The sequence below is a fragment of the Lepeophtheirus salmonis genome, chromosome 13 (assembly GCF_016086655.4).
Source record: "Lepeophtheirus salmonis chromosome 13, UVic_Lsal_1.4, whole genome shotgun sequence".
NCBI classification, from domain to species: Eukaryota; Metazoa; Arthropoda; class Copepoda; order Siphonostomatoida; family Caligidae; genus Lepeophtheirus; species Lepeophtheirus salmonis.
This window is the reverse complement of record NC_052143.2, coordinates 31,382,681-31,395,791: the sequence shown is the minus strand read 5'-3', so window position 1 is coordinate 31,395,791 and position 13,111 is coordinate 31,382,681. Positions and strand designations below refer to the sequence as shown.

The following is a 13,111-nucleotide window of genomic DNA, read 5'->3' as shown; positions in this document are numbered from 1 at the left end:
TTGTACGGTCATTTATAGCGATCCTCCTGGTCTGGAATTACTTCGATGTCGATATCTATATCGAGACATACAACGTTACTCTGCATTATCCATGAGCTCTCTCGCTTTATACTTAAATATTTTTTCCTCACAAATTAAGTTATAATGATAAGAGCTCTCGTAAGTCTCGCTCTCGTTTAAAATAATAGTTTTTACCACTCTATTAGTTAAACTATGTAACACAGAAATAGAAAGATGTAGTTTTTCTTAACAATGAGTTAATATTAGGTTTTTTTTAGGGGTATGGGGATTTATTAGAGTTATACTCCTCCAAAAAAATCACGGGGAATTTCATAAAATTAGTTTAGTTTGATTATATATATGACACAGTTCCATCAAAATTAGTTTAATAAACAAACTAAACCAATAAATTGATTTTGCTGATTTTTTTCATGTCAGCTCTTAAAGTTCTAAAGATGGTTAAAGTAACATTTTCTGTTTGACGTGTGCTCAAAAAGTAAGGGGACTTTGTATATTTAAGAAAAATATTTACAAATGCATCAATATTTATGGTGTCCCTTTCAAAGTAATCCCCCTCAGATACAATGCACTATTATCAACGCTTTTTCCAACCATGAAAGCACTTCTCATAAGCACTTTTCAGTATAATCTTGAGCTCTACCAGTGACACAGTCTTTTATCTCCTTATTCGTTGCAAATCTTTGTCCTTTCATAGATTTCTTCAGTTTTGGGAACAAAAAAGTCACATAGGGCCAAATCCGGTGAATATGGTAGCTTAAGAATGATTGGGGTGTTCTTTTTTGCAAAGAAAATGCGATAATTCTTATGATCAAAGCTTATCAGGAACAAAATTCGCTGACAATCTTCTCATACCATAAACGTTCGAAAAAAGTTTATGCACGACCCAACCGATATGTCAATATCTTCAGCTATTTCTCGGATATTGTTTGGACGGTTTTCAAATACAATTTTATTCACTGCTTCAACGTTTTCATCTGTTGTTGACGTGTTTGGGTGTCCAGAGCAAGGCTCGTCATTGGCGTCTTCCCAGCCATCCTGGAAGAGTTTCTACCACTTGTAAACCTTTACCTTTTTTTTTAGGCACAACAGTTTCACCGTATGCCATTGTCAACATTTTAAGTGTCTTGGAGGACTTAATCATATTTCTTACACAAATTTTGATGCAAATTCTTTGATCCATGCGTTTGAATTGCAAAAAATTGCTGAAAACGCTAAATACATCAAACCTTTTTGCCTCTCACAAACAAAATAAACATATTTTATAGCTGTAACATTAAATGGATGTTCATTACGAGTGTACCAACATAAAAAAATTCAAAAATCGAGCATACCAAATGTACCTTACCTGCAAAATTTGAAAATACATCTTACAATTTGAAAACCCATCGTATCTTTGCAAACTTCTCTTGAAATGAGATAACAAAGTTTATTGGAGAAAAAATGAAGAAGGGATAATAAAAAAAAGGATTTTTTTAATTCATAGGAAACTCGAGCGAACGACAGTTCAACGGTCAGTGCTTGAATATTTTTCTTCTCTAAATCTTGTTCTCCAAAGTTCTGATGCAACAGGGTGGTTAGAAGAATCTAATGGATAAATTTACGTTCTTGAAGATAAATGTTGTTTAGAAAAGGGGGGAACGTCTAATAATTGAAGAGTTATAAAAACAAAATGGGTCCCTAAGTTGGAAAAATGAAGAAAAATGGTATACAAGATTAAAAACACGGCTAGTAGCAAAAGGTTATTCACAAAGATATGAGAAAGATTATGATGAAACTTCTAGGACTATAATTTGGTTTGAAATTGTACAATTGCTTTTGGCAATAGCTCCTGGAGAAGGGCATCAAGCAAATTAGCTAGATGTTAAAACTGCTTATCTATACGGTGAAATATCTGAAAAAGTTTATGATGAACAACCTGAGGGGCTCAGTGACCCACAAAACGAACATTTGGTATGTATATTAAACAAGATTTATATGGATTAAAGCAAGCCTTCAGATGTAAGAATTTAACTCTTGGTCAACATCTAAAACAAATTGGTTTTTGAGCAGACAAAAGAAGATCCATGTCTGTGTTGCATATGTAGATTATATGTTACTCCTTGTTGCTGATGACAATTGTTTGACATGAAGAACAAGTTTAACTCTAATTTGTGACTATTGATGGAGAATATTTTCCTGGAAAATATATAGTACAAGATGTGAAAATTTGAAATATATGGATTGGTCAGTCAATTTCTTTTTCTGAGCATACTAGAAATAACTGGATTCGTGGATAGCTAAACGGTGGAAACCCCTGCATCTTTCGAAAAAAATCTGATAAAAAAAAAAGTTTGAAAAGTCAAAAACAAAAGTCGGTTGCGTTATCGACTGTAGAAGCAGAATTTATTACTCTTTTGACTGCATCACAAGAATGAATTTAGATTCCAAACTTATTATACAGAATTAAAATACCTTGTGATAGCACTACAGTGACTTTTGAAGACAATTAGTTGACCATAAGTTGGACTAAGAATCCCCAATACTATGGTACAGCCAAGCATGTTGATTTAAAATATCATTTCATCAAAGAACTAGTGAAGTAAAACAAGATTACACTCGTCTATTGTCGGAGTGGGTGATATTGTAATGAATGGAATGTCTAAAATTATTAAAGCTTGTAAGAACTATTTATTTGAATGTACTGCATTGATATTATCACAATCCAACAAAATCTGAAGTTTATTTTTTTAACTTTTTTTATTAAAAAATCATGAGTAACAAAGCAATTTAAGAAATAAGAGAATTTAAAAAAAAATAATAATATCAATATTTAAAAAAAACACATTGAAGAATTGTGATAAACTCTATATATAACGAAGAAGAAAAAATAACATATATATATCCAGTAAAGTTATTATTCAAGTTTCAAAAAGATAAAAGGAAGATTCATTGAACCTTAAATATTTATCCTTACATATATCATTTGTTTGACTGTTTGAACATTTTTTTAGGGGTGTATTTTGATCTCATAATCATACACATTTTTTTTCAAATTTTCTGTAAAAGAAATGTTAAAAAGATTTTTTTTTGTTATGAACTTATTCTCTCTATGTAACCTTTTATGTCCATTCATAACTGACAATGTTTAACAAATAAGTCATGTATGTTGATTTAAATGAATAATTATATAAATAGTAAGCCTGAATGGTTTTTGAATATATATAAATAATTTTTACTTTAATTAATTTTGATATTTTTTAAATAATATTCTTGTATATCACTATTAATTGATAACTTGCTTTGTAAAACTGCTTTAATTTTATGACAACATGTTTATTCAAAAGAAGTTAAAACAGTTTTTGCATCAGTTTCCCATTTTAAGGTGATATACACAGGGTGGGAAACAAAATAGGTTCCATATTAATCTTCAATGTTTTTATTTTTCTTAAAGTATATATTAAAAAAATCTCTTGTTCCTCTATTCAATTCTGTCACAATCTGTTGTTACTGTGTTTTTCTTTTATGGCAAAATATGGGGTATTTACGGATTTAGTATGTTTTTAATACGTTTTAAATGTTTTAAACGGTTTTTTACGGGTGATTTCCGTAAATATTTTTAAAACAAAAATAAGTTTGATAAAATTGATATAATTTGACAGCCCATTCAGTATTTAACAAAAAATATATAATTTTTGAAACTGCAGAATTTTAAAGCAAAAAAAAAAAAAAATTACAACCTTTTGACCCCATCCTACTCTAATCTAATTGTATGAATCATTTAAATCTGTGCAGAACACAACATAATTGCAAAATTCTCCCCTTTTAAATATTGCAAAAATGTTTGATTTCTTAATATAATTTTCATGCACTTTTATAAAAGCAATAAAGATTTTTTTTATCATAATCTGTTCTCATATTATAATAAATATGTAAATATGTTCAAGAGTGTATTTGATGAACAATCTGAGGATATAAAAAGATGATAAATCCAGATGTTGTAGCTTAAACTTATGATTTTTAAATATATGGTATAAATATATTTATATGCAGTTACAACTCACGTTGCGAGCGTTTTGTGACAGTAGAAAATACTGACACGAGTAAGGATTGATGGATTTTTGAAGCTAATATTGATTCGTCAAAGAATGACCGATTAATGATTTTTTTGTTTTACTATAACCAATTACGTCATCTATTCAAATTTATAAATGTCTAATAATTTATCATCCCTTATCAATTTTTTAATATAATAAGGTGTTTATTTTATTTGTAGCTAGGGGAGCAAACGACCTCAAATTGTATACAAGTTTGAAATTTTTGATAATAAATGATCAAATAACATACTTAACTCAAATTTTAAATTTCTCAAAAATTGTTCTTGTTTTATATTTAATTTTAATGGAACTTGACACAGTGATCACAAAACTTTAATTGGTTCAATTTTTGTGTCAAATTTGATTGCATATCAATTATTTAAAAAGTTTTATTTTTATTTTTTGTAAAGGTTCAAAATATTTTTTAAGTGTGAGAAAAAGTCCACAATGCACATTAAAATAAACACATTTTTTCCAAATTTCTAAGGTAAATTTAAAAATGTGTTAATATTTAATAAAGAATCATCCAATACGGAGAAAATTTAAATATAAACAACCAAAACGGGTAGTCAAATGACTTTCTTATCTTCAAAAATCATAACATTAAAACAACGGAACTAATTTAAAGAGTATATTTCTGGCATTTACAACAAATTGTTTGGCTCTACAAGCTTTGGTTCAACAGCATTTCTTTCTAATTTGTTTACGCATACATTTAGCCAAGTTAAATGTGAAAATCGACAAACTTTGTTCGATTACCGATTATTCTCAAAGCCTCCTTTAATCCGTAAATTTATTCACCTTGATGGTATATCTATCGAGTTGTTTACGTAAGGGATTGATACCAAGTTTATCTTCAAATAATCACTTCAAACAGCAATACTAATCTATTCTGGTAGACTAGTATTGTCACAACCATTCAGCTTTTTATGACTATGAAGTTGTGTTATAACGATATGAACATTTATGTATCGGTATTTAGGTACTTTTATATCCTCTTTAGACTAAAAATAAAAGAGAAAAATATCATTAAGGGGGGTTAACATAAACTTATAAGAGCGATCGCCGAATTTAAAAAAAAAAGTTCCATTAATTAATTAAATTGACTTTACCATTTAAGAATGCAGGGTGACCCATAAGTCTTAGGAGACGTTCAACAGGCAAGAAAGTACATAAATATTTATTTGTAGAAACATCCCTTTACACCATTGCAATTAACGTTAAATTTCCTTAGAAATAAGTGCCAGTTCATTCCACATAGGCACTATTTGCGGCAACTATTAGGGAAGTACTTACAACAGTAACATACCAAAATAAACACGTTGATTGACCATCACACCATCGAGAAAGAAGAAAAAATGAAAAACATATCCACCGGTTACCATATATCATCTACATAATTAGTAAATAATATCGGGTGAATTATCTAGCTCTTCCGGGTTTTTTGGTTTTTTTGTAGTTGGTAACTTGAGGATATAATTTTCTATTCCTAAACTGCTATGATTATTATTTAACTCCTAAGAAGAAACTTCCCTTTCTACTACATTCAATATATCATTGATATACAAAATTTGAGAGCGTCCCTACTCTCCAACAAAACATTCTTGAAAGTGTCAGGATTACCATGTTGAGTGTTAGTTTCTTTTTTTTAACATGACCAAAATGCTCCCAAATAGCACAAAATGTATATTCCCTTCACTAGTACCGACCGTGAATCGAACTAAAATACATTGAGTTCCAGATAATAATTTATCCTATACACGTTGTCTACTAAGCTACATAATTTTATCATAGCGTGGACGAAGAGGCACTTCGGCAGAGGCAGCACGGACAAAGAGGCAATATCCTTTAGGAGCACCACGTCATCCCCATTTGTAAAAAACTGGCCAGTTTCATAGTTTCATGAAGTGGGCTGATATTATGTCAGACAGGAAAAGATGCTTCTCATTTTCGTTCGGGAGGGTGTGAAGATCAACCGACCCATCTACAAGGCCACGTTCACCAACAAGATGCTTCCTTGGATTCAGGAGACATATGGTGAAGACCCTTACATCTTCATACAAGACTCGGAGCCCTCTAAAACTGAACAATGTATGTAGGACTGGTGAAAAACAAATTTAATGACTTTCCAGGAAATAATATGTCACCTCGTAGTAGCCATGATCTGAATCTCATGGACTTTCCTATGTGATCCATCCTTCAGGCCAGGGCTTGTACAAAATACCACCCTACCAAAGACTCTATGAATTGTTCCCTCATCTAGGAATGGGGCAATATCTCTAATGCAGCTATTCATGCTGCCTCTTCCGGAGTGCCTCTTTGTCTACACCATGTAATACGGAAAAAAGAGTGGCAACTTCTAAGAAAAGTTTTTTTTTAATTACTTGAAATTACAATTTTATCATTTTAACTTATGTTTATATGTACTAATTAATCAATTTATATTGAATTTATAAACTAAAATCTTCATTAACTTATTCTTCACTCTTTTTTGTTCTGGTACACCCTACAAGACAAATCTATAGACATGTTGTTAAATTAAATCATTTTTTGCATATAGGTAATGAATAATGTCACTATACCTAAAGGGTGAGGACTCAAAAATTAGAATCCTCTTCAAGGTTGTCTAGCCTCAATTCTAAAAGTATGCAATTTTGTACTTGGCGCCATACGAAAGAACTGATAAAAAGCTTCAATTTGATGTTTCTTTTCTTTTTTGCAATCAAAAATTTCAGAGCACCAAGAAAAACGGCAGAATATCTGCACAACTCGATCTCCGACAAAAAAATCTTCACAATTGACGTTTTCGTCTTGAAGAGCAAGACGAATAAGACTTCTCACCAGAAAGTCGATGCTCTGAAGGCCTAGGTCACCTGTGCTTCTGTTCGTCCCCGTATTGAAGCCATAATTCGAAATGAAGGGCACATATTGAATAAAAAGTGTAAAAAATTATTCAATTACCAACTTTTGCTTCCAAAGTTTGCCATAAAAATGGCACAAAGCAAAAACATGTCCAAGTGAAAACAGCTTTTAAAATTTCCTAATTTTTATACTGCTAAACAGTATTCTTTCTGATAGAAGAGATGAAAGTTGAATAGAATAAATATATATTGAACTTAAATATAAAATAAAATATCGCATATTCAGCTGGATATAGTTTGCAATTTATATGTAAATATGATATATTTAAACATATTTTAAATATATTCCATATAACTACATTTAAATAACAATAAGTCCATTTATATACACTTCTTATAAACATTTAAAATACATATATGTATTTTAAATATGTTTGAACAAAAAAACAATTTATTTTCACTTTGTGGAATAAGTTTTTATATATGTTTCATATAAAAGTACTTCAGTTGACTAACTAAAAAAATAAACAATAAAATTTATAATTGAATTTAAATATAATTTGTATGCAAATTGTTTATAATGTATCTTAACGTTGTATTGAACCTAATTGACAATACATTATATATCCCTTGTGTGAAATTAAATGACAAAATATCTTAGTTTATTTTATCACATGATTACATGCACATTTAAGAGTATCTATATCTTTGTGGATGAAGGGAAAGGAGCTTATATCATCTTGTATGCAGGCTTACATGTTGAGTAGATTTTAGTTAGTTTTTATTTTATTTATAATTGGTTTATAAGTAATTGAGACAATATATTTTGGGGAAGTTTATTAGAAAAGGTACAAGAAAGAAGTGGAAAACTCAAACTAAATTAGTAAAGCTTTCTGCAAAGTGGAGTCAAAGATATGTTTTAATCGATGGAATAGTCTACTTATGTAGGAAAGTACCGTTAACATTAAGAAATCTGCTCAACTGCTCTAGGTTCCAGGTATGCCAATGGTTGAAAACTTTCTTAGAAATGACTCTAAAACTTAGTTTAGATTTTTAATTTTTTCTTGACCTCATTTCAAATAGAATACGAAATAGATCATTTTATAAGGTGTTCTGTATTTTTTACTGGTGGTGACATAAGGCATTTGGCGTCGACAAACAGATACACTTTCTTTTAAAAATAAAGAAGATAACTCTACTAAAAATTATAATTGCTAATCTCCGTTTTTCAAACACACATTCACACACAGTGAATCAATAATTAGATATTCTCTCCTCAAAATTGAAAGATTAATTATATAACAGTTTTATCAAAAAAGTATACATTTTAGAGCAGTGTCTCTTAACCTTGGGGAGTAAATTGAGTGAGTCCTGTATACATTCCATCCTCGCAAAACCAAAAGATCAGTTTAAAGATTTAATTTTTTTTTTAAATATGTCAATTAGAAGGAATTTCTTTAAATTTGAAAACAAAGTCGATTATTTAGTTTACTTTTCAATTAAATTCCTAAATAGCTTTAATTTTTTTTTTTGATGATCTTATCCCACATGGCAAACGATACACAGTGTTTGAGAAGATCTTCACTTTTAATGATCACAAAATATATTTCACAGTTTTTTGACATATCATTGTCTGATCTTGGTTTAAGTCCTTGACAAAAAGTCATCAAATTTCATATTTAAACAAGAATAAAGGAAATTTTAAATATATTAAATTGATTGTTATAAAGTCCTCAAGAAATTAGACTTTAATATATATTCAATCCCATTTATCGTTATCTTCAAAGTTAAGCACTGAAAAAAGCTTTCAAAATTTACAAATAGTCAAAATGGCAAAAAAATATGACCTCTGTTGGAGGAACCAGAATTTGAAATGAAGGATTTCCGTCTCTAATAATGTCAGCCTAATTTAATAACTGGACAGAAAAAGTTTCTGATTTTTCTAACTGGTCTGATAAATATTATTTATAAATTGATGTTCGATGATATATAAACGGAATGCTATTGATTTTTTTATTTATTAATTACACATAAAAATTGAAGAGTGATGTGGAATTGTTGTAATTTCTAAAAGTAAACCTAACACTATAATCATTTTTACATTCTTGCATTTTAAATAACATAATCACTTTCACAATATTCATATGTTACTTAATACTAGAAGCACTGCAAGTGCGTGACCACCAAGGAGTAACAGGGCGTGAAATTAACATCGCAATTAAAATATTCATTTTTCTAAAGCAGTTTATGTGTTTTAACTACACAAACAAATGTTTTCAACCCTTTTCTACATATAACACGCCATTTCTTAATGATTCATTATAATGGCAAATGCTTGTATCATTAAATAATATATTTGTTTAATTAACGAATAAAAGGACGTTAATAAAACGTCCTAGCCCATCTTGGTATAATCATTTTGTCTAAAAATGATTCTATCAATTAATATCAACTACAACGAACAAAATTCAGAGAGGAACGTCTCTTTGACGCTCTTTAGCTTTTAACGCTAACGGATCTGATGGTATAAGAGTTATAAATAATTCTATATACAAAAATTACCAAATGAAAATTTATGTTTAATAAAATGTTACTAATTTATTATTCTTTTTTATTTGAAAAAATCGATAAGCAGATATTTATGCATGAAATAAAATCAGTTTGTATCTTAACACAATAAAAATATGACATTTGCAATCTTCTTAGAAAGCCTATTGAAAATATAACCCTAGTGTTGAGACTTGGTCCAGTAACATTTTTTTTTTTTTCAGTTGGGTCATAAGTGATTTTTTTAAAACTTATTTTTCTGTCTAGACCGTGGTCTTCGACAGTGGATCAATATTTTTTGGTATAATCTATATATTAAATTCGAATGTTTGTTTCTAGGTGTATATGTGTGTTCGGGAATCACGGCCAAACCAATGAATGAATTATGTTGAAATATGGTTTTAATAATAATGGTGGCCTTAAAATAGCATTTACTCTAAACGATTTTTTTTGAAAAATCAACGACTACTTCATATAAAACAAAAAATAAAGACTGTAAAATTCTACGAATTATTCTTGCTGCATGTTGATATGTATCTTTGTACACTTTTTTCAAAGGATATTTTAAGGTTTAGAGAATGTATAATAATACAAAAGATTTTTGAGAAGAATATTAAAGTTGAGTAAAATTGCTCAATTTGAATATTTTTCCATAACTAAACCCTTTCATCTCCTTTAAATACAAGTGTTCAATGATAAATACCAATTCCGAGCTATCTCTGTTTCAACTTCGTATGATGTCATTGTACAATGTTCACTATTTGAAAGCTCATATGACGATACAAACTTTTTATGTGTAAAGTTGGTTTCGACCGAACTTTAAATAAGGCCAATTTTTTGGACTGAAATAGAGCGAATTGCTCCTGTCGACTGATATACACCGAATTGTTCCTTTAGACAGATGTAGACGCCTGGACAGAGGACCATATATGCAACTTTTTATAGGTCTTTCACCTCTGCCTCACACCCAGCATTGGGGATAATGGCGGTTACATTAATGATTAAGAGAGGTCAGACAGACATCTATTTATTGTATTGATTTTTTTGAAATTCTATTGTAAATTAATAAATTATATCTAGTTAAAGTTTAAAATTCTAAGTGTTCAGATTGTAAATGACAACTCGGTAGAATGTGCTGTTGTAAGCTTTTTTTTGGCAGAAAATTTGTATCTAACTAACTATAAGATTAAAACTGTTGAGCCCTGTTTTTTTCTGAAAACAGGTTTTAAGACCATAGCATACGTCTATGTAATCTCAATTGGATAAAAAATTTGAAAAAAATATATAATTTTTTCGCTCTGACATCTTCAAGAAAGGTAGTTTGTCATGCTCATATAACTAAGTTTAAAACAGTTCTACTTGCTACTCCCTCAAACTGAATGATAATTCAATAGCTATCCCCGTTGAAAATATTATAAAAGGCTATATTAATTTATTTAGTCTAATTTGTAATAAGTTTACTCAGTTATAGTTCATTTTTTGTGTTTGTTTTAATAAGAACTATTTTTTCTCTGCTTTGCTTTTAATTTGTTTTTATTGGCTATATTTATTTTTTGTGTACTTTTATTTAATTAGGGCTGTATTCGATAATCGAAGTGCCTCATATGGATTCAATACAAAAATACATAATGTATCAATTCCTTAAATTGTCAACTGAATAAAAATAAAAAGGAAGAAAAACAATTGAAAATATTATATTCAACGTTAATTCTTGAAATGTATTGATCAAATTATATTCTGACACCTTATATTATTGAAATCCGGGTGTTTAAAATCAATTTTACTAGGTGTAATTGTCATTTTTGTACTGAATCTGCCATTTTTTTCATCTTTAGCACTAGAACGACCATGGTGTCATTTTTAATACCATTTTGACTTTCTCTTAAAATATTATTTAATCCAAACCTACCCTTCCTAAAAAAATGTTTGTATTATACATATGCACACTACATTTAGACAAAGTTTCAGACCCATATACTTTTTAATGATCCATAAAACATTTTATGCTACCTCAGCGGACAGTGAAGTTATTTTTGTACTCCTCGATTTTTAATTGATCAAATATGTACTAAGAAAATTCACTCTTTTGATATTTGGTACCAAGTGTATACTTCCATTAGAATTATAATGATCAGAAAAGGCAATAAAACTTTGATGGGATCATTTCTTATACCAACCGTCCACAAAGAGAAAAGCTATACCTCTGTCCTTCAAATGTGTATTCACAAATATTTATTAAGCATAAATTTAAATAGTATGATAAATTTACTACAATAATTTTTGAAATATTTTAGTATACAAATTGACTAGTTTACATTGTTTAAAAAACAATTTTGGATGCCGGCGGTCATCAAAAAGAAAAGATAGACCACTGTCTCTCATCTGATAAAAAAACAGTAATTTACAAAAATAGTATAACGAATCTAAGAATTTTATAAATATGGTTTTTTAAAAGTTTTTCAGCAGAAAATATTATAGTTAATTGTACAAAATTATCCGTAATGTCTAACCTTCCCAAAAAGTATTTTATTTCTCAACACTAGCAAATAGCTAAGCAATGTTAGCTTTGAAAAGTAGCTTATTGTTGTATTGTGTCAGATCCTGTTTATTCGGGTAGGACCGGTCATATTAGTTCCTGGGACTAGTTTTATGACTCTCGGTCCTTCGGACGTGCAGTAGTAGAACAAATTTTTTTTTTTAAAGTAACAAAGTTGAGTGACGTCATCAAGAATGAATCTTTTATAACATTTAGGAATGATATTAAGGATGAACTGAACCGGACAGTAACTAAACAGGCCAGGACTGGAGTCTTCATTCCTAAATAAGAATCCGCACCGTAAAAGATGAAATTATGAATGAGTAATTTTCATATCATATGTCTACTTTTTCGCGCCACCTTTATTTGAAATTCGAAAAAAGATGAAAATCAAACCAGTCTACTGTATAATTAATGTAAGTAACAAAGGTGAGAATAAAAACTTTATATACAAGTTGATCAAATAACTCTGAGCAAACATTATATTATATGTACATATTTATAAACTAAATACTACATTCTATCAGTGCTTATGATTAGTATATCTTCATTAACAGAAGAGTAATTAATGTATTGAAGTCATCAATAAAATATGTATGTATGTTCACTGTTAATATATATCCAGCAGCAGTTAATTAATGGATTCAAATTGTCTTAATCACTCGTAATGAAGATTGAAGACAAGAATGGATATCAAATTAGTTATTATCATGTTACTATATATATATCTAAAAAAGAACGACAAAAAGACAGACAAATTTATACATTTATAAATTTATAAGTTATGTACAGATTTATTAATATGATGTTAAATACATAATGCTATTGAATAAAATGAAAGATGTACATTAGGGGAGTTGTTTTCAAATGGGCCGTACGTACCCCTATGGGTACAATGAGGCACTCCCGGTGGTACCTCAGATTTAAAAATATATGTAGAAGCATCAATTAAAATGTAATTATGAATATAAAATATCAGTGTTTATGCAAATAAATCAGAGAGCACCACCTACAAAAAATAGAAATCCAGTATGCTTAACATTTTGCCTGTATTCTGAAGAATACATCGTAAT

General features: G+C 29.3%; 1 protein-coding gene across 1 annotated transcript in view; it reads right to left on the bottom strand.

Moving 5' to 3' along the window:
• Positions 1-13,111, bottom strand: part of LOC121128379 (uncharacterized) — a 235,776-nt gene that overhangs the window by 203,279 nt on the left and 19,386 nt on the right. The window lies entirely within an intron of this gene.